The sequence below is a fragment of the Sorex araneus genome, chromosome 1 (genome assembly GCF_027595985.1).
Source record: "Sorex araneus isolate mSorAra2 chromosome 1, mSorAra2.pri, whole genome shotgun sequence".
Lineage (NCBI taxonomy): Eukaryota > Metazoa > Chordata > Mammalia > Eulipotyphla > Soricidae > Sorex > Sorex araneus.
The window spans coordinates 325,747,481-325,771,412 of record NC_073302.1 but is presented as its reverse complement, the minus strand read 5'-3'; positions in this window follow the sequence as shown (position 1 = coordinate 325,771,412).

Here is a 23,932-nt window from a genome sequence, read left to right as displayed (position 1 = left end):
CCGCTGTGCTATCTCTCCGGCCCCTGGAGGTTTTTTTTTTTAATTGGACCACGTTCTATGGTGTTCATGGATCACTCCTAGCTCTGAGCTTAGGGATCATTTTAGTGGGGTTCCTGGGACCATATGCTGTGCCTGCGATGGAACAGTTTGGCAGCATGCAAGTTAAGTCCCTTATCTGCTATACTATCTCTGTTGCCCTGAAGTTGAGTTTTAAGGGTCACGATGGAAAGTCTTGTTTCTCAGTTTGGACCTCTTACACAAAACTTACTAGGGAGGAACTAGAACACTGAGGGTGCCATGAAAGGAATAGCAATACAAGCATTGAGTATTCTTCTGTGAACACAAATGTCCAATCTATATCATTGGATATACTAGCAATTCTCACAGAGAAAATCCTGGGGCTGAATTAAGCAGAAAGACATTTTATGAGACAGAATAGATCTTCGTGTCACCCCGACATAGGTAGCTACCAGAGATGGTTAATGGAAGAATTGACTCCTATTCACCCACTTGTGGAAGCAGTCGGTGCTACCTCAGAAGACTTAACTCCTGCGGCTATGTCCCCCAACAATCAACTTGCTCATTCAAAACAACTCAGGGTTTTTAATGTATAAATGTAACCTTCAGTACTTGGAATATCACATACTTACTCAACCACTCTAAACTTAGAGCTTTCTCAATAACTATAAGCTCTCACAGAGGAGCTGCATGTTTTGACAAACAGTATGTAATTCAGTGCCATTCAAATGACATGTAAGTCACTTACTATGCAAGTTTGTGCTTGCAGCAGAATTGGAGATTTAAAGTGCCGGCAGCGGCAGCTCTCTGATGTTACACATGAAAGGGAAAAAAGTAAATATTTTATTTCTGATTTTTGCTGCCCAAAATGCCCTTCTCTTTGTTTTGTTGGATAATAAAATCTAGAATGTGGAAGGCAGAAACTGAAATGACTAATTAGTTATTTAGAGCTTACCATCATAAGAAACAGAAGTCCACCTTATGCTCATATGATCCTGTCATTATCAAAGGGAGAACAAAGGGAGCTGTTGTTACTGTCAACTGCTGCTGTGACAAAGGCACCCATGGAGTTTCTCTATTTGAAGAATTCCTTCAGACTAGGCTGACTGTGGCTCAGAAGTATGAAGCAACAGAATAAGCTCAACTGTGAAAACAGTCATCAGAATTTAGTTAGTCATCTGTTGACTCTCTCTACAACATTAGTACTTTTGTTTTTGCAACAACCAGAAAACAAATAAATGAAATGTTGAAGTGTATATGCTCAAGGATAACAACATGACACTTAGAAAACATAGAAAATGAGCTGAAAGATATGAGCAGAAAACGTATTCATTTACGTTCTACATGGCTCTTAGGTAATTAGTCAACATTCACCAAGGGATTGTTGAATGTTGACTTGCCACATGGGAAAACATTACATTAAGCATGACTGAATACAACTGCATGTAAAATATAAATATGAATTAACATTAAAAAGCAAAGATGACACAAAAAAGTGCCAGTGATTCTGCTATCAAGAAATATGTTTTCCTTTTTAGCTTGAAGGAATATTTTAGCGATTTGAAGGGTAAATAATTCTCATCTATTTCACTTGTATGTGATGCTTTTTTATGAGATCTCAGTAAGATAAACTATTCTATTCACTTAATATACATTTACTGAATACTATTTCAGGGTACTTTCTATTATTCATTATGGTACAAATCATTTTCCTAGATATTTTATCCTCCGGATTATGGTCAAGTATGATTCTTCATGAATTCCTTACAAAATGCTCCGTGCAGAGCTAGTAATACCTGCATCTTGTTGATGAAAGAACTGAAACAGAGATGAAGTAAGTGCTTAACATTCCATAGCTAGTGTGCTTCTGTGCTGGAGTTTAGATCTCGCAGAAACCAAACACTTGGCTCATGGATAATATGCTCTGCTTTTTCCTATTGAGTATAGCAGGTTGTGTGTGTGTGTGTGCACATATCTTTATAGGTTCTAAAATAATAGAACATAAGCAATCCCTTCAAGGGAAATAGTTGTAGAGTAGCAATATTTAAAATTTTCAATTCTAAAATATTAATGTATATCAAAATAAATGATTATTTCAGCAAAGATATGTCAAATATGCAATTTGAAAACACTATTTAACAAAAATCATGACTGTTTTGAAGTATAAGTTTAAGAAAATTTCCTTTATTTGAAAATGCTGACTCCACTGTGTTCCTTTCTTCAAAGAGCACAATATATACCAAAGAAGAACAGTAAACTTCCAGCTGGTTGAAGGTGAATAGGTGGCAAGTAGGGGTCCTAAAATTAATGGATGTAGACTTTTGATATAGGAGAGCATGTTCTTCTTGAAAATATGTTCTGCCTCTGGCATTTCTTAATGGCATTGTCCCCAAATTTCTTTGTGACACCCTTCAATAATAAAGAATTTGGTTCTATATCTGGATTTCTCATTTCTTAGGTCACTGGTTCTTAAAGTGTGATCCCAGGAGTAGCAGCTGTTACAGCATCTGTGAACTTGTCAGATATGTGAGTCTGCAGGTTCCATCCCAGACCAACTGAATCAGAACCTCTCAGAGGGAGCCCAGCAATATGTGTTTTATCAAGCCCTCTAATGGATTCTAGTGCATGTTCCTCCTTGGGAATCACTGTCGTATATACATAGCAAAAGCTAGAACATAAAAGACACACAAAACAGGACATTTTAATTATGTTAATCTCAACGGTATAGACTAAAGATTTTAGACGGTGCTCCTAAATATATAAATTTATTGTCAATGAATAAATAAATTTTATTCCTTTCTATCATGACTAAAAGCAGGGGGGACATATAACTGGTTGTAAAAAAAGTTCATCAATATTTGACCAAAGCAAAAGCCCCAAAGGCTATGATTGAAATATTTTAAAGCCTGTTGAATATTCAAAGCAAATGATAATGCCTGTAACTGCTTTTTCACATAAGAGAAATATCATAGAACCCCCACCCATACCTGCCATCTTTCCAGACATACCTCAGCACCACGGCTTCAAAAGAACACTATACTGCAGAATTTTCAAAGGTAGACTTGGTCTGGGCTGAGAACCAAATAGGAGCAGACAGATTCCTCTTTTTCTTCTTTTTTTGTGGTTTTTGTGTCACACCAACAATGCTCAGGGGTTATTCCTGGCTCTGCACTCAGGAATTACTCCTGGAGGTGCTCAGGGGACTATATGGGATGCTGGGAATCGAACCTGGGTTGGCCGTGTGCAAGGCAAACGCCCTACCCACTGTACTATTGCTCCAGTCCCCAGATTCCTCTTTCTAATGAAGACACAGCAGCTTGCAGTGTCACACCTGCCACTCTCTGACATAAAAGTAGCCCAGTGCCACAACTGAATCTCAATCAAATTGCTAAACCATCAAATCGTTCCAGATCTATAGGTCCTGCACCTCATGGCTGCATATACTGCTGTGTAACACCCCCAAAATTTATAGCACTGTAAGCCCAGTAGAATCACAGAAAACCTGATGGAAAGTTGCAAAGAGCCTACCAAGCTCAATGAGCCTAAAATATAACACAGAAGGCTCAACTCGCACAAATCAGCATAGTAGATACTCAGGCAATAACTTAAAGTTCCATCAGTGGGAAATATAACAACCATTACAAATTAACTCTTAATGATCTAAGTTTTGGTAATTCCATTTTATTTTGTGTTGTTGCAAACAGTATACAGTAAATTTATTTGTGCCTGTAAGAGGTTAGGCTGTGTTGGTGAGTGAGAAACTGAAGACTCTGGTGAAGGGAAGGTAACACTAGTGGTGGGATTGGTGTTGGAATATTTAATGCCTGAAACAACTGTATTATGAACAACTCAGTAAATCACAATTCTATAATAAATAATTTCAAACAGAAATATTATAAGTACTTGCTACTTACGTATTTTCAGAATGTAGATGATAAAGTGTTTATATGTAAAACTATGTTCATACTATGTACTTGTAAGTACAGTGCTTGCTGCTACAAATAAAAGATGGCTGGCACAGACTATCTGATAGTAATGTAATATATAAAAATATATATGAACTAAAACATATTAACAGTCAATGCCTAAATTAAAAGATCATAAGTGACAGGGGAGATAGTTAAAAGAGTTGGAGCACATCCTTTGCATGTGTGAAGCCCCAAGTTTTATACCTGGCCCTCCATTGCTTCTAGGCAATCCTGGGTATATTCTTGGTGGCCCTGCGCACCACTGAACCTGGGAAGCACCACATTGCCATGCTTTAGTATTAGTGTTTTTGCCTGTATCTGATGCCAGGTATCTATGAGACTAGCCTCTTTGGGAGTCCCCTTGCCACACAAGCTGAAACAAAATAAGCTACTTACCATAACGGAAATTATAAAGTCTGAACCAACAGACCTACAGAAAGAGGATGAATTGTTACCAGGCTTTTATGAAAATTGTTATATGGATAGAGGTAGAATCAAATTCCATTAGAATAAATAGAGTAAATCCTTGGGAAAAATGTGGTGGATTTATGGGGGTGCGTTGGAGACAATGCAAAGAAGCCATAAGCCCCAGTTAGATTATATGGGAAAGTCACAAAAATCAATATTGGATGGCTAAAGCAGACCTAGATTTTGAAGAACAGTGAAACAGTACAAGTTTTAATAGATGTGCTAAGATCGACTGTGAATTTTTTATCATGGTACTAATATGAGGAATATACTGTTCTTGAAGCTCAAACAAACAGTATTATGTAGAGGAGAATAAAATTGAAGTGAAAAGCACTTGAGCATGGAGGTTGCTTTTAGAATCTTTGGATTACAATGTCTGTAGTTTCCCCAGCTTGGATAATTCTAGAGAAGACAGCTTTTATTTATATTATTTATTATTTTTCATTGGACTGGAGTGATAGCACAGCAGGTAGGGCATTTGCTTTGCACGCAGCTGACCCGGGTTTGATTCCTTTGTCCCTCTCAGAGAGCCCGGCAAGCTACTGAGAATATCCTGCCCAAACGGCAGAGCTTGGCAAGCGACCTGTGGAGTTTCTGATATGCCAAAAACAGTAACAAGTCTCACAATGGAGATATTACTAGTGCCCACTCAAGAAAATTGATGAACAGAGGACAACAGTGCTACATTATTTTTCATTATGTGCTTTGGTTTTGGGATTATAGTCACAGTGCTTGGGGCTTACTCATGTTTCTGTACTCAGGGATTACTCCTGGTGTTGCTAGAGACTGAACCCAGCATATGGCTGACCATGTGCAACACAAGCACCTTAACCTTTGTGCTGTCTCCAGACTAAAAGAAGAAAACAGAAATACAGTGAAATTGTTCTTGTTAACAATATTAGGGGCAAAGTGTTGTTGACCTAGATATGGGCAAGCAAGAATGAAAATCTAGTTATAATGATCAAGTCGGGACTCTGGGCTCAATGGAACCAAGAGCGGAGATCTTCCTCTTCCCGTTTTCCCCTGTCTCCAATGACCCAGAGGTCATGCTCATAAGCCACCTCTGGCCGCCACCAGATTATCTCGTCATCGGCCACCATCCAGATCCGAACGGCTTTCTCTCCAGGATGGGAGTAACATGACGCCTACCATAGCCATGTGCCAGGCTGTTTCACTTAGGGCGCCAGGTAAGAGTCTTCCCTCCCCACAGTACCCAGCCCTGGCAGCTGAAGACCTCTACAACCCAACCACTGCCATACTCAAGGCCACTCCCCACATCTCAGGTGAGCCTCAAGCATGAATGAACGTATTTCTGGACCATGCAGCCATAAATGCATCATAAGACATTCTCCAAGAGTAACACATCACATGTAATGGGGTCCAAATAGTAGGCAACTGATAATAGAGAGGAAAAAATATATATATTTCAAATATATATATATACACACAATATATATATATATATATATATATATATACACACAAGTTCACTCAACCTTTAACAACGTTAGTGATATCCTAAAGGAGGTCTTAATGGCCCCTGCCAAAAAAGAACAATATTCACACTGCTTCCTCTATGGATACTTTTTTGTAGCATTTTCAGCAGTTTTTCATAACAAACTACAAAATTTTGGTTGTGTTTTGGGATAGGGACTGGGGATGGGATGGAAACATCCCAAATATAGTTTTGGGAAAGTGTAATGTTGGTGGGATTGGTGTTTGAAAATTAAATATAATAAAATATTCTGAATTACCTTATAAAATAAAAAAATTAAAAAATATAATGATCGAGTCTGAAAATTAATCTAAATCACCCAATAAAATATCACAATCAGGATGTGACTATGGGGGTAGTTGACTCTAGAATCCAGGATGAAATATACATCCTTATAGAAGAGTTGATATAGCTGTAAGAGCGTAGATTATCAATATAGAAGAGACTTTGTAAAGACAATTTTTGGATGAAAATATATTTTAAAAATCTATGCTATTTGTTAATAATATTCTTATCAAAGATGGACAGAACCAAATGGCTAACTTATAATAAGCACATTCCTAAGTATCATTTTACAGCCTAAAAATAAAACCCAGTGTTTAAAATATTAGTGTATGACAACTGGTCATCTAAACCAAGGCATCTCTCCTGTTAGCTTCTCTTTCAGATTGAGAGACAGAAAAGATAGCTCAATGTGCCGGAGCACATGCTTTGCATGCAAGAGGTCTAGGTTGGATAACCCTCAAGATTGAGTGGTTCTCTGAGCTCTGATTGAGAGTAATGGCTGCCATTGTAGTCTGGAAACAAACAATAAAGCAAAACAGAAGGGAAACATCAAACCCCAAGTACATGATGCTGATGAGATTCACTTAAGCTATAAAGTTTAAAGGAATGGAAAGAGGGGCCAGAGATAACGCAGGAGGTAAAACAGTGCCCTGACACTCCTGACCAGTTGATCCAAGGCACCACACAATATAGTCTCACAAGCACTTTCAAGAGTTAGCACTGCCTACAGAGCAAGGAAAAATCCCTGAGCACAGCTAACTGTGGCCCACAAACAAACAAATAATGAAGGGAAGGAAACTGGCACTCTAAGCCAATGGAAAATTGAATTTGATTATTATAGATTACATGGACAAAAAGAGAAAGGGAGGGGTGTGTGTGTGTGAGAGAGAGAGAGAGAGAAAAAGAGAGAGAAGAGAGAGAGAGAAAATGCCATCCACAACATCTGATTCAAAATACATTAGATTTGTATGTAAAACCTGAAACTATAAAATGCATGAAAGTAAACATTGGTGAAATGCTCTTTGAAACTGGCTTATAGATGTAATTGGGATTTGACTCAAACAACAAGAGAAACAAAAACAAAAACAAATACAAGAATTGTGTTAAACTCAGATCTTTTGCATTAAATGAACCATACATCAAAATAATTTCATAAGTCAGTATACTGAATGGGAGGATAAATTTGTACATCACATGTTTGACAAGGGATTAATATTAAAAACATACAAAAAACTCACAGAGCTCAAAGACAGCAAAACAACTTGATTTTAAAAGGCCAGTATGCACGTAGATAAACATGTTATCTTTTCTTAGGGAATGTAAATCAAAGCAATAAAATATCACCTCATAACTGCAAGAAAGCCTACAATTTTAAGCGTTTAAGAATATGTAAACCCTTGTATACTGTTGGTGGAAATGCAATTCGTTGTTGCCATTATGGAAAGTATTATGGAAATTTCTCAAAAATTTAAAATAGGAATACCATTACATTTAGTTATCCTACTTATTTCTTGACACAGCGTTTCAAGTTCCTGTTGCAGACGGCGGTTTTCTTCTTCATATGTAGCTGTTGTTCTCTCTAGAATTTCTATCTTCCATTCTATAGTTTTGAGTTTCGTCCCCAGTCGTTCTCTTTCCAATATCGGTTCTGATATGACCTTATCTTTTTCTTTTCCGCCTCCGCCGCCTTTGCCTGAACGGTGGAGCAGAAGATCGGCTCGTGAACACAAAACGACAGCTAAAGGGCAGGCGGCGGCACCACGTGGGCCCCGAAGTGACCCATAAACATGTCTTGTGAGAGGAAAGGCCTCTGGGAGCTGCGATCAGAGCTGTACTTCCTCATCGCCGGCTTTCTGGAAGATGGACCGTGGCCGCAGGCGGCTCAGGTGCTGGTCCGCGAGGTGGCTGAGAAGGAGCTGCTGCCCGGCGCACCAACTGGACGGGCAAGGAGCACCCCTAGACCTACCAGAATCTGGTGAAGTATTACAGACATTTAGCACCTGATCATTTGCCGAAAATATGTTATCGATTAGGACCTTCTTGAACAGGAAATTACCAGGGTGTTCCTGGAGTACAAACTTTGTTAGGAGCTAGAAGGCAGTTCTTGCTTCGCACAAATAAAAATTGCAAACATGTTGTGTGGAAAGGATCTGCTCTTGCTGCATTACATTGTGGGCGGCCCCTTGAGTCACCAATTAACTGTGGTAGCCCACCTACTACTGCTGATACTTTATTTTCAAGGAAGTTGAATGGGAAATACAGGCTTAAGAGACTTGTCCCAACTGCAGCATATCAGCGCATGAAAATGCATAAGAGAATTCTGGGACACTTATCATCTGTGTACTGTGTAACTTTTGATGGAACTGGCAGACAGATATTTACTTTTTTTCATAAATATTATCTACACTGCATTTATTTCCTGGATTAAGGTAAGATACACTTTTAGTTCTCTTGGCTTTTTATCTTTGCACTGACAAGAAATCTTGACATAAAATGTGTAAATTCATCTTTTGGGGGGAGGGGTATGGTAGTTTGCTAGCTAACACAGCACATTTTTTGCTTGTTGCTGATTTTTTTGTTTTTGTTTTTGCACCACATCTGGTGATACTCAGAAATCACTCCTGGTTCTGTGCTTAGTAATCCTCTTGGTGGTACTCAGAGACCATATGTGATGCAGAGATCAAATCAGGGCTGTCCACATGCAAAGCAGGATGGAGGCTATAAGGGTGGCCTCCAATTGCCCTTAAAGGTGTTGCCATGGTTCACACCATATTTGAACCCCGTCAAATATGGTGTGGAAATTATGGAAAATGGGTACTCAGTGTTGTATGGTGTGTTGGTCTGCAAAGCAGCCTGGAGCCGTGGCGGTGGCTGGGTAGTGGAGGTCGTGGAGGTCAGCCGGTGAGGTATTTATCTGGCTCTTAGACACATATATATGTATATATATATATGCTTATATATTTATATCCCCCAGGAGATATATTACATATATGTATGTACATATACATTACACATATATGTAACCTATATATACATGTGTATAAGTACATTTAGATACTTATATACACACATATATTTCTATCCCCAATAAAAAATATAAATTCTTCCCGAATGCTCATAAATCACATGATCTCATAATCTATGACACAGAAACTATCTTACTACAATATTTGAAGATTTAAATTGAATAAAGTATTTTTCTGATTAAAATGTCATAAGACTAGATAGAATTTGACAATAAAACAAAAACAATATTTGATAAAAATATTTGGTACCAAACAAAGTGCTTCCTGAATAATTCTTGGTCAATAAAAAATTCAAAGATCAATAAAAATTACTAGAACAATAAAAAAAAATATCAGCTGTTAATTCCTATGGGTGCAGCACAAGCAATAATAAAAAGCAATTTCATAGCAATACAGTCTCACATGAGTAACAAAAGAAGTCTTAAACAATTTAAGTTTTCATCCAAAGGAATTAGGAATGGAGGAATAAACAGAAGTAAAATTCAGCAGATGGAGTAAAAAAAAGCAGAGATTAAATAAATTCAATATAAATCAGAGATGATTATAAAATCAATGAAACCAAAAATGTATTTTTGTAAAAATAAACAAAATTGGTAAATAACTTAAAACCTTAAGCAAAAAATCCTATATGAAAGAGGCAATGTTACAGCAACAGTGAAAAAATAAAAAGGATCATAAGAGACTACTATGATATCTACATGCAGACAAATTGGATAGTCTAGAACAAATAAAATTTTAGAATGATATGAATTTTTCAGTCAGTACAGAAACCAAAACATTAATAAAAATAATCAAAGTTCTCTAAAAATAAATAAAACAAGGAACTATTGTAGCAAGTTTCAAATATAGATCAGTCATCAGGTAGAAAATCATAAGAGAATACTCTACTTGAATAAAATCTTATAAATATATTTTGCCATACATGTACAGAACAGCCTACCCAATGGAGGCAGAGTCTGTTCTTCTCAAGAACACATGGAAAATTACCTATGATATATCACATATTGGGTCGTATAAAATGTGTTACCAAATCCAACATATATCTATAGAATACTTCACACACTGGCAGCAGAATACATATTCTTCTCAGGTCACATAAAGCAACTCAAGGCCAAGGCAATTTAAAAATGTGTGAGCACATAGCTAGAAGTTTGACTCTTGGCAAGCATATGTGGGCACTGCAAAGCAATCCCTGGTGAGCACTAGAATGAGAACATGTGTGAGCACCACACTTAAGACTGCAGTCTCTGTTGAACAATTCTCAGGAATTTGTATATGGCCAACCTGACGTTGCTTTGCAACCAAATAAAGGCAGCCTTCAGAAATCACAGTAGCTGATGATGTAAGCACTGCGGACTGAGGTGTGTGATCCTGGTGAATACCACAATTAAATGTGCAAGCACTACAGCCAGGTCCGTGTATAACTCCTGGTCATGTTAACTACACCAGTAAATGAAAGGGGAAAGGGAAAAAAGAGAAATGATTTTTAGTTATAACACTAAAGCACAATAAATAAAAGAAAAACAAGTGTTATTGCATTATGCCGAAAACCTTTACAGAAAATAAAATGAAAATGTCCCCTACAGAGTCAAATAAAATAAGTTTAGACTAAGCTGATAAGGTGTTAATTTCACAACATCTGAAGAACTCATTTGACTCAAAGACAAAAACAATAACAATTACAAGATGGTCAATGGAGGCTTGATCTTTCAATGTGTTTTCTCCCTTGAACAAATATCAGCTTTATTTATGTTTCTTTGTCTCTTCACTTGCTTGCTCTTCTAAGCTGTGTTCTTTTAAATACCTATTTCATTTTTCATTTCTTCCTCACATTTAAGTATTGTTTAATAAAACTATTTTGCTTTATGAAAAAAAAACATGGAGCTGAATAGACATATTACCAAATAAGACATTCAAAATGGGCAACAGGTAGATGAGAAAATACTCAACATCAAAAATGTTCAGAGTATAAAAATTTAAACTCCAATGAGACAACACTCCACAGTTATTTTTTTCCAATAGGGAAGAGATTACAATCACTGGTGCAAAATACGAAGAAGAGGAAACTATTGCGCAATGCTTATAAGTATATAAATTGATATAGTCACTGTGGAAAACAATATGAAGTTTTCCTTAAAAATAAAAAAGGAGGGGCCGGAGGGATAGCACAGCGGGTAGGGCGTTTGCCTTGCACGCGGCCGACCCGGGTTCGATCCCCGGCATCCCATATGGTCCCCCAAGCACCTCCAGGAGTAATTCCTGAGTGCAAAGCCAGGAGTAACCCCTGAGCATCGTTGGGTGTGACCCAAAAAGCAAAAAAAAAAAAAAAAAAAAAAAGAGAGAATTCGGGGCCGGAGCGATAGCACAGTGGGTAGGGCGTTTGCCTTGCATGCGGCCGACCCGGGTTCGATCCCTGGTATCCCATATGGTCCCCCAAGCACCGCCAGGAGTAATTCCTGAGTGCAAAGCCAGGAGTAACCCCTGAGCACCGCTGGGTGTGACCCAAAAAGCAAAAAAAAAAAAATAAAAATAAAAAAGGATGGGGCTGGAGTGATAGCACAGCGGGTAGGGCGTTTGCCTTGCACGCGGCCGACCCGGGTTCGATCCCCAGCATCCCATATGGTCCCCTGAGCATTGCCAGGAGTAATTCCTGAGTGCAGAGCCAGGAGTAACCCCTGTGCATCGCCAGGTGTGACCCAAAAAAAGCAAAAAAAAAATAAATAAATAAAGGCGCTTCCTCTTTAAAAAAAAATAAATAAAAATAAAAAAGGATGATGGAGAGATAGTACACATATCTTACATACAGATAACCTGGATTTAGGACCCCATATGCTCCACTGAGTTCTCCAGAAGTGATCCCTGAGCATGGAGCCATGAGTAATCTCTGAGCACTGCCAGGTATCACCCAAGTTCCAAACATAATTAAATAAATAAACAAGATAATTCTGAACATAAACAAATAAATAAATTAAAATAATTTGATAAATTTTAAAGTAGAAGTATATTTCCATCCAGTAACCCTATTTTTGGGCATGTAGCCCAAGAAAATATAGTTAAAATCTCAAAGAGATATTTTCACTTTAATATATATTCCAACATCTGTGTTACCTAAGACATGGAAACAAATGAATTGTCCATGTATTAATGAAAGATTAAAGAATTACACACACATTGTTTATCCCTGAGAAAAGGACAATCCTCCCATTTGGGGGAATATGGATGGGTCTTGAGTATCACTGTATCACTGTCATCCCTGTTGCTCATTGATTTGCTCGAGCAGGCACCAGTAACGTCTCCATTGTGAAACTTCTTGTTACTGTTTTTGGCATATTGAATACGCCACGGGTAGCTTGCCAGGCTCCGCCATGCAGGCGTGATACTCTTGGTAGCTTGCCGGGCTCTCCGAGAGGGGCGGAGGAATCGAATCCAGATCAGCTGCATGCAAGGCAAATGCCCTACCTGCTGTGCAATTGCTCTTGAGTATAGTAGGCTAAATGAAATAAATCAGATAAAGAAAAATAAATACTACATAATCTCAAATGTGGAAATTTTTTTTGAGGCTTGCCTTTTAGAAACTGTAGAAAGATGGTTACCTTGCATCAACAGATGTGGGGAATTGGGAAGTGTTAGTTAACAGATACAAACTTACATTATAATATGACTAAGATCTGGAATCTAATGTACAAATAGTGATTATTGTTAATCATATTGCACTATATATATGAGAGTTGCTAAGAGAACAGATATTAAATTTTCTCACTAAGAAAAAGAGGCAATAACATTTTCTCACTATGAGATGTTACAAAGCCCAATTTTTATAATCATTTTGCCATAGATAAAGTGTAACAAATCATTGTGCTAAGTGCTTTAAACTTAAGTAATTATGTCAATTATAACTCAATAAATTTTAAAATAAATGTACTAAAGAAGAATGCACTGAAGTTTTAGACGAACTGGGAAAATGCAAAGTTTTGGGCTTTTTGGGTCACACCCAGCGATACTGAGGGATTATTCCTGACGCTGCTTAGGGGACCAAGTGGAATCTCAAGGATCGAACACATGTCGGCCATGTGCAAGGCAAATGCCACACCCATTGTACTATCATTTCAGCTCCAGAAAATGCAATTTAATAAAAAAGATGACATTATAACATTTTGAGAAACAGGACTAGTCAACATTATGTGATGTTTTAAGGTAACTAAAAAGGATAAGGACCATTGATTTAAGTCTTACCAATTACTATAAATTAATAACTATTAATTAATTATTTCCAATTATTATTAATTTTAATCACCAACACCAATTTAAGACATCTACTTCCCTTGTCTTACTGAATCCCTGTAACAAACACAATAAATACACATATTTTTTGACATGTGAGTACAAAGAGAGTTAAAGCAATGGGAAATTATACTCATGGTAAATCACCTAGTTACTGAAGATTTAGGGATTCAAATCTTTGTCTTTCTATTTACAAAATCCATGTAATAAAAACTGTCAAATGTTTCAAATTAATTATTTTTAGGAAACTAACATATTTTAAGCATAAAACTTGAAGGCTGCCCAACTGTGGGGACTGTAGTCAATGAAGAATCTTAGATGTTTTTTTTCAAATACTCAGCACAAATTGCTGCCTGTCAGTGGTCATGCCCTTCAACTCATCTTCCTGGAGCAGGAATGTGGATTGAGAATGAAAATTTTCTGTGGTAGTTAAGGAATAAATTTTCTAGAAGATGCCACGAGGTTGGACTTTGTTGGGTTTATATCATAGTTTGCCTAGATCCTCTCCAATTCTGATCCCCCCCCTGCTTATTTTCACAAGATTTTTTGTTTGTTTAGTTTATTAGCAGTTATAAAGCTTACTTTTACTTTCCATTTGAACCAAGATCCTCAATCTGCAAGCAGAAATCACTTTTGGCGGGCTTGGGGGACCACATGGGATATAGGGGATCTGGCAATAGCCTTTCCCACTGTACTATCTCTCCAGCCCTACACAGTGTTAAAAGTATAATGTATTTAGGCTTAGACTTATACAACTCTCAAGGAAATTAGGTTTATAGGAATTTATGTATTATTTCACAGCAGAGTCTGGCAAGCTCCCCGTGGTGTATTCGATATGCCAAATAGAGTAACAATAACGGGTCTCATTCCACTGACCCTGAAAGAGTCTCCAACACGGCACTATTTGGAAGGATGAGTAAGGAGAGACTGCTAAAATCTCAGGGCTGGGAAAAATGGAGACATTACTGGTGCCCGCTCAAGCAAATCAATTAACAACAGGATGACAGTGATACAGTGATAAACACAAATCTCAGAACCAGTGAGACAGTTCAGAAACATTGAGTTAGATTCCCAACATCAAAGATGACATCTACTCTTTATCCCCACCAAGTGCTGCCAAGATGACAACTATTAGGTAAATAAAGATGTCTACTGGTGAAAGAATGAGTTTTAATGAATTATCTAGCCCCCCTTTCATATCAATTGACAAAATTCAATCTAGGTTCATTCTGAGTCCATAATTTTAGACACATATGTTAAAAAAATACTTTCTTGAGCACTTAGGAATCCTAGAGAATTCCTAGAGACTACAAGAAAAAACACCAGGTTTATCAATAGCTCTGCTTATATATATATATATATATATGTATATAGCTTATATATACATATATATAGCTTATATATACATATATATATTTATCTTTTCCATGTAAAAAATCACATAAAAATTACATAAAATCATATGATTTCACACCATAAGTTCTAAAATCACTTTGATGTACAACAGGTTTGTTATTTTTTGTTTTAGCTTGTTTTGGGCTATGCACTCAGAGCTTATTCCTGACTTTTTTTTTCACAAGTTTTATATGCTACTAAAGATTTTACCCCCTTCTCAGATTTTACAGATAACTTTGTGATACAGAAAGAAATTGGGGAAAAAACAGATGGTAGATAAACCTGTACTGAAATCTTGGTAGAATCAAGTCAAAGGGTTTGGCACACTGGTGATCCTAGCAAAGAGTGGGGCAGCTAAAAAAACTGTCCTGCCAGTTGGAAAAGAGGAACTGTTGAGGTCATCAGGTCTAAGTTCTAGAACAGAGGAAACAGGACATGAGTTTAGGTTGAATCAAGTGTTTAATTCACATTATTAGGAGATATTGTCACAGAATGTTAAGTCAAACTTTTGAAAAATGTTTTCTTTACTCAGTTGATATGCTAAGAATAAATTGACATGTGCTCCTCTTTATTCCCTTCAGTGACTAAGAAAACATGTCTTTAGAGCAAACATCATGTAAAGATTTTACATAGCATTGTACAACTTCAATAGACGTCCCTATCAAACAGCATTTCAGCTAGTTCCTTAGAGCTGTCTTCGTACTTAAATTATTATTGTACTTTCATTTGGCTCTTTAAAATACCTTCAAATGGACTCTATTTTTAATTTTCACAAAATTGGCAAAATTGAATGTTCTTAGATCAGTTGATTATACAGTTTGAATTTAATCATTTTTTTCTCATTCTTACTACTCAGACTTTGCATTTGACAGGTGATTAAAAATGAGTTTCTAAAGAGTATAGCAATCTTTCATTTCACAAATCCTCTGTGATTGACACCAAGAATCAGAAGAGAAAATTTAAGCATAATGGTACAAATGAGGTGATCTCACCTTTTAAGTTTATAGATATGAAGGGCAACTGCAATTATGTCCTACAAATGGGACATATGTTTCAGATTGCTTATTCCTTTGAGAGTTGTGTCATTGTACTTCTATTATAAGATGAATTAAATTGGTGCTGCCCAACTGTCCAATCTTCTGCTTGTCATTGTGATTCTTGTGTCATTGTTAAATTAATGGCAAGGGACTTAAATATGTAACATTCTCACCTGTTTTTCTTTTATAGATAAAACAAATTCATTTTTTGGAGAAAATTCAGAGCAGTTTTGATTTATTGTCCTTATTTTATTCTTGATCATTAAAATTCATGAGTGATTCTCTGAAAGTTTATACTGACATCTTTAGCATTCTCTCAGATGTAATATCATTGACATTATATTGAAATTATCATGAACCCTGTTAACCATTCTATACCATAAGCCTATTTGTTATTTTATGAAATGCTTTAATTTCATATGGTTAAAAACATTATTGCTCCAACACCTTCTCCAGATGGAGCCCTGGCGACACTGAGCAGCAACTAACACGGCTCCGGGATTCGGGACTGGGACACATCTGAGCCGCGGGGGGGCACTGGAGTGGGGCAGTGCCAGCCCAAACTCCAAGAGGTCCTGGCTGCCTGAAGTCATGCTCTCGACCCACCCTTGGCGCCATCTTGCCACAATCAACAGAGAAGCGGCCAGGCATTCTGGTGAGCAACGCGGCTCGGAAAATGCTTCGGACCCGAATTGGGGCCAACAACACCGGGGAGCCGGAAGGAGCCACAACACCTTCTCCAGATGGAGCCCTGGCGACACTGAGCAGCAACTAACACAGCTCCGGGATTCGGGACTGGGACACATCCGAGCTGTGCGGCCGCTAACGCAGTCATGTGACCTTTTCTAAAACCTGAAAACATACAATCTTTTAATGGAAAACTAATTATCAAATGCTTCCTTAATAGGGTTATCTTGTTTGGGGGTATAACTCCCACAACAATAGTGAGTTTTGTGTTGAAATATGGAACGTAATCAAGGTGAAGAGAAAATGAAGTGAAATTCATCAGTTATACAGTTGGGGTGGGGGGCGGGGGGTATACCGGGGATTTTGGTGGTGGAATATGGGCACTGGTGAAGGGATGGTGTTTGAATACGGTATAACTGAGACATAAACCTGAGAACTTTGTAACTTCTACATGGTGGTAAAATAAAATTTAAAAAAAAAACATTATTGCTCATTATTCCACTCTGTCCTCACTTCTAATCTTCTTGGTTCTGTAAAATTCTCCATAATTCATTTTCATCATCTCATCCTTCTCTATCACTATCCATAGGCAGATCATTCCTAATTTGTAGTTATATTTACATCTTGAAATTCTCTTCACTTTGAACTGTCACAGATGTTTCTATTTACCTTTATCATTGAATTCTCACAATTATGACTATATTGACTATTTTATTTTCATACTAGCAAATATTCTCCTTGAATTTAGTAATTAGGCATTTCTTATGTATTTAAATATTTTGTGTGGTTGCTAAACAAAATGAATGCTAATTAAATTTTTGTTTACTGAATTCTACTGAGTGAAATTCAACAAATCCTACTTTATACTAAAGGAATAACTGTATTAGGATAATACAAAATTGATAGAGTTACCACTGGATTTTCTTTCAACTTGAAAGTCACAATGTGTATACTTTTAGAGCATGGATTTATTTTCTGTGGAGGAGGATGGGATTTTCTCTTTTTGTCTCATTATCTTTACTTCCCACTTTAAGTATTCTTTTTGGCAAACTAGTTTGACTAAGGTGTAGCCCATAGTTTAGGGAGGTGGAACTTCTGGCCTCAGGCCACGTGAGGTACAAAAAATTTATGTAGTTTCACCCAGTTACATGACAGGAAAGATACAGATGAGACACATTGAGTAAATTGCACACTGCACACTCAGCTGTGTCAGGTAGTCTTTGAATGTTTTTATAAATATACAAATGGCTCTTTGAAGAAAAATGTTTCTCTACCCCTGTGAAGATAGTGATTGGAATTCCTTTACTACTGTCAAGATCACTCTACTTTTTATAAAATTATAAAAAAATTAATGATTTTTTCTGTTTCCCAGCCTTATAAATGAATTAGATGCATAAGGAAAAAATTCTAGCTATAATTTTAATATGCCACCATATTCCACACACATTGCTTTATCTCAAGATGTTCATTAGTGAATCAGGTGTGATTCTGTTTATCTGCTTTTACTGCGTTTGATTTCTAAAAAATAATTGAGAACTATTCATAAGTTTTTATTACCATCTGGCAATTATTCATAAATCTACTATCTTTGCCAGATAACTGACTGTTTTTATCAACTGAGATATCATGAAAAAGGAAATTGGAGACATTCTAAGTTTTCAGAAAATATGTCTGGCAACTAATCAGCTAGTTGTATGACCTTGGGGACTTTATGTACACTCTCTGGCTCTCTGGGAATTTAGCCCTACCAAAAAATAGCAAAATGTCTTCCATACACTTTCTACTCCATTATCTTATGACTTTGATTTTATATATCTTACAACATATCTTTAACTTTCTAGTTTTGGAAAGTTAAGTGGTAAAAACAATGTCTAACCAGTAGGAATAACCTAAGCATAAATACAATAATCAATAAATACTTCAAAAATATTTGCTTGATATATCTCTGCTTAGTTATCATCACTGTCTGTTTTCACTTGGTACCAGTTATTGAAACTCCCATATTCTCAGTTTTCTCATTTGTAGTTGTGAGAAAACAGGCATTTGTCATTTTTTATTTTCAGTGCCAGGAATGGAACCTGAGGTTTCAGACATTTCAGGCATGCCATCCCTAGATTCCTCTGCTGGTTCTTTCATGCATGAATCTCCTGCCCCCCAGCCTGGCTGTCTTCACCAGGACCCCTTTGAAGGGGACGGGTTGAATTTTCCTCCCTGCCCGAAGCAGAGCCCCAGCAGCGGAAGACCTCTGGAACCCAGCCACAACCATGCTCAAGGCCACTCTCACATGATCGGATGTGCCTCACACATGAAGGAGACAGCAGAGGAACCCAGGTATGCAGGACCTGGGGCTCAGCTCTCCAAGCCTGCTCGGATCAGGACTGGGCCTCCTCCACCCAGATCCCTCATAATCCAGTAGTTAGGCAGTCACACCCAGAAATTGCCCCGGAAACCTTGTAATCTCTTCAACGGCCATGATCCAAAGACCTATAAAGGAAGACAAAATAAAAATAGACTTTTAAAATATATTTGAATAACTATGTTTCTATACATTGAATATGACAATAGATTTTCAGACATTCTTCAAAAATATTTCAACACACTTAAAGAAATTCTTTGGGTAAATTCATGTAAAAATTTTACTATATTAAAATTACATGACCCAGTTTTTAGGTTATAATAAAATATCATCAACATGGCATAGTCTGCCTTGCTTGTATTTATCTTATTTGCATTCATTTTCCCCTCTTCCCGCCCCTTTACATTATTGTTCATGTGGTATTTGAGAAGACAGGGTCAAGCAAGATTTGCCGTGGTATTTGTTGGAATTGCACATCAGTTTTCAGAGCTTACACGCTCAACTCTGATGTTCTCTGACATTCACACTTCTTTAGTCTGGCGATTGCATGTATGATCTTCAGGTGCTGCACACTTAGTTGAGGAACAAACGTTATGATTGTGGTGCTCCCTGGGGGTGATCATGGTGCTCACACATGTGTTCACCAGATTCCACACCTCCAGATCTTGGATGTTTTTAGTTGTTGTGCTAATGGGGGGAAGGTGATGTCACGGCCCTTTTAGAGAACTTACACTCTCCTGGCTGTGCTACAGCTGGAAATCACTGGTCTCCCCAAGGAATCACAGATAGCAGAGCTTCTAGGTTCACATAGCAAAGATGATAAGACTACAGAACATGTGGGACACTGAGTATTTGAACCTGTGGCTGTATGCTTACAGGCAGACACACTGAGCTACTAATGCCTTTTTTTTTCTGGGCCCGTCATTGTACTTCTAAACACAAGTAGGCGCACTTGTGAACTGAGATGAGTTTATGACACATAAACATGATGCAATAGCCCATTGGTTTATACAGAGATCTTTCACCTTTAAAAACTTTGGGGGTCACTAAAGAATGTAATTCTAGAAGATGGCATTCTTGGCTGCAAAGGGCAGTTAGAAATTTATGGAGCTATTTTAAACTATTTGGATTGTTCTGAGAACTAATTGAATTTGTCCGGCTATACCTCAACTCTAATAATTCTTTATCTTCCAAAGAGTAAATATGTGACACATTATTACTAATAATGATCCTTTGTGCTTTTATTACTATTCATTATGTTTTTCTGAAAATGCAAATAAGATGTTCTTCTACCCTTATTATGTTGCACAGGATAAAAAAATATAATAGAATTATTTAGAGAATTCTGCTCACTCATGTGGAGTGGGTAGCTCTGTTCTGCTGTATGGGACACTAAATCATATCAGGTCTGGAATTTCATTTGAGACATTTCCCCTACATTTAATGTAGCATTCAATGGTGATAAATGAAAACCAACCCAAATGAGAACAAGCGGAGGTCATTTCTTCAGAAACTGCTATAGTATGAAACAGCCATAGTCATTTGTGTTTGGAGATTCAAAATCAGACAGGGGTATAAGGAAGTGTAATAGTAAAACAGGTGAGGTGGGGACACTGAATATGCTCTGATTGAAAACTGCTGGCATTAAAGTGGAAGATGAACTAATAAGGGGAAAAATGGTGTCTTATGTCACTGGTCTGGAGAGTTTATTTGGAGTCGCCTGGATTGTTTTGAATTGAAAGTGGGAATAAAAATTAGAAAAACATAATCATACAATCATTTCTGGTTGTTGCTTACAGAGATGTGGTCAGAGTCTATTGTTGTAAATAATTTTCTATTGTGTTTTTTATATATCTCATTTTTCTCCTTGAATTCATCCTCAAATTTCTGATATCATCATGACATTGCTTCAATGGGAAGGCAAATTAGGGACTCTGGGTATGATACTTTAACTTTATAGCTCCCTCCTTATGATTCCTTATACCTGATGAAGAAACCATGGAGCTTCTATAGGAACATTTATAAACTGAGTATGAAATCACATGTGTAACAGTTATATTCTTTGAGTTTAACATATGTAAGACTGGAAATAGATACTTCATTTATAAGAGAATAATGGATCACTTAAGATAAAATACTTCTCAAATTATGTTTTATCATACTCAACTATGATACAGGATATTAATAGGATTTTTATTATTGCTCAATGTTTGAATGACTTTAATGTAACTCAGATTAAATTTGAATGGATTTTATGTAATTCTTAAATAGATTAAAGTTTTCTCTTTGATTACTGAATTCTGTTTTAAAGTTAATATGAATGAAAATGACATTGAAAAACTAGAAAATGATAGATATTTATCTCTAGAACTTGGATTTGGGACCATTGTTGCTCTGGTTTCACCATAGGTAGCACTTAAACACTATTTTTACTTTCAACTTTTTTTTTTCATTTATTCTTTTATTGAATCACCATGTGGAAAGTTACAAAGCTTTCAGGTTTAAGTCTCAGTTATACAATGCTCGAACACCCATCCCTTCACCAGTGCACATATTCCATCACCAGAAATCACAGTATACCTCCCCCACACCACCCCCGACCTCCACAGCCCCCTAACCCACCTGTGTAGCTGATAAATTTCACTTTACTTTCACTTTACTTTGATTACATTCAATATTTCAAGAAAAAACTGTTGTTGTTTGGAGTTTCTCCCCCCAAAGTTGGACCTGCTGAAAAGGAAGCAATTGATAATTTGTTTTCCATTGCTGAGAATGAAGAGATATGAGGTCAATTGGCCACACTAGCGGCCGCACGGTTTTGGATTTCTGTATTTTATCATTTTAGTAATAACTAAGTCCAGAGAAATATCTGCCAGAAATTGCATCATTGCAAGCTTGTACCTTTCAGCTACTTTATATTCCACATATGAATGGAATCTTTCTATGTTTGTCTCTTTCTTTTTAACTCATTTCACTCAACATGATACTTTCCATGTTGATCCACTTATATGCAAATTTCATGACTTCATGTTTTCTGACAGCTGCATAGTATTTCATTGTGTAGATGTACCAGAGTTTCTTTAACCAGTCATCTGTTTTGGGGCACTCTGTTTTTTCCCAGATTGTGGCTATTGTAAACAGTGCTGCAATGAACATAGAAATGCAGATGTCATTTCTCCTATACATTTTTGCCTCTCTGAGATATATTCCTAGAAGTGGAATTGCTGGGTCAAATGAAAGCTCAATTTTAAATTTTTTTGAGAATTGTTGATATTGTTTTCCAAAAGGGCTGAACCAGTTGGCATTCCCACCAGCAGTGAAGGAGAGTCCCTTTCTCCCCACAACCACGCCAACACCTGTTGCTTTTGTTTTTGGAGATGTGGGCGAGTCTCTGTGGTGTGAGATGATATCTCATTGTTGTTTTGATCTGCATCTCCCTGATGATTACTGGTGTTGAACATTTTCTCATGTGCCTCTCAGCCATTCGATTCCTTCTTTAGGAAAGTTTCTGTTCATTTCATCACCCCATGTTTCGATCGGGTGTGCAGTTTTCTTCTTGTGGAGTTCAACCAGTGCATTGTATATCCTTGATATCAACTGTTTATCAGATGGGTACTGCATAAATATCCTTTCCCATTCTGTAGATTGTCTTTGTATTTTTATCACTGTTTCTTTTGAGGTGCATAAGCTTCTTAGTTTGAGATAGTTCCATTTATTTATCTCTGTTTTCACTTGCTTGTCCAGTGGCGTGTCAGCTTTGAAGATACCTTTGGCTTCAGTGTCATGGAGGGTTTTGCCGGTCTTGTCTTCAATGTACCTTAAAGATTCTCTTCTGATGTTGAGGTCTTTAATCCATTTTGATCTGATTTTTGTACATGGTCATAGGTGGAGATCTAAGCCCATTTGTTTTTTTGCATGTAGCTGTCCAGTTTTGACAGCACAATTTGTTAAACATGCTTTCCTTGCTCCACTTCACATTTCTTGCTTCCTTACCAAAGATTAGATGATCATATATTTGGGGGTATGTGTCAGAGTACTCAACCCTGTTCCTTTGGTCTGCAGCTCTGCCTTTGTTCCAGTGCCATGCTGTTTTAATTACTACTGCTTTGTAGTAGAGTTTGAAGTTGGGAAGGTTGATTCCTCCCATTTTCTTTTTCCCAAGAATTGATTCATCTATTCGTGGGGGGTTATTGTTCCATATGAATTTCAGGAGTTCTTGCTCCATTTCTTTGAAGAATATCCAGGGTATCATTATAGGGATCACATTGAATGTGTATGATGCTTTAGGGGAGTATTGCCATTTTGACAATATTAATTCTTCCAATCCATGAGTAGGAGATGTCTTTCCAATTCCTCGTGTCCTCTTTTATTTCCTGAAGTAGCGTTTTGTAATTTTCATTATACAAGTCCTCTTTAGTTAAGCTGATTCCAAGGTACTTGATTTTTTTTTTTTTTTTTTTTTTTTTTTGCTTTTTGGGTCACACCCGGCGATGCACAGGGGTCACTCCTGGCTCATGCACTCAGGAATTACTCCTGGCGGTGCTCGGGGGACCATATGGGATGCTGGGATTCGAACCCGGGTCGGCCGCGTGCAAGGCAAACGCCCTACCCGCTGTGCTATCACTCCAGCCCCCGGTACTTGATTTTTTGAGGCACAATTGTGAACGGGATTGCTTTTATCATGTCGCTTTCTTCTGTCTCATTATTTTCATATAGGAAAGCCATGGACTTTTGGGTATTGATTTTATGGCCTGTAACTTTACTATACGAGTCTATTGTTTCTAGGAGTTTCTTGGTAGAGGTTTTAGGGTTCTCTAAGTATAGTATCATATCATCTGTGAATAGTAAGAGCTTGATTTCTTCCCTTCCAACCTAAATGCCCTTAATATCTTTTTCTTGCCTAATCGCTATTGCAA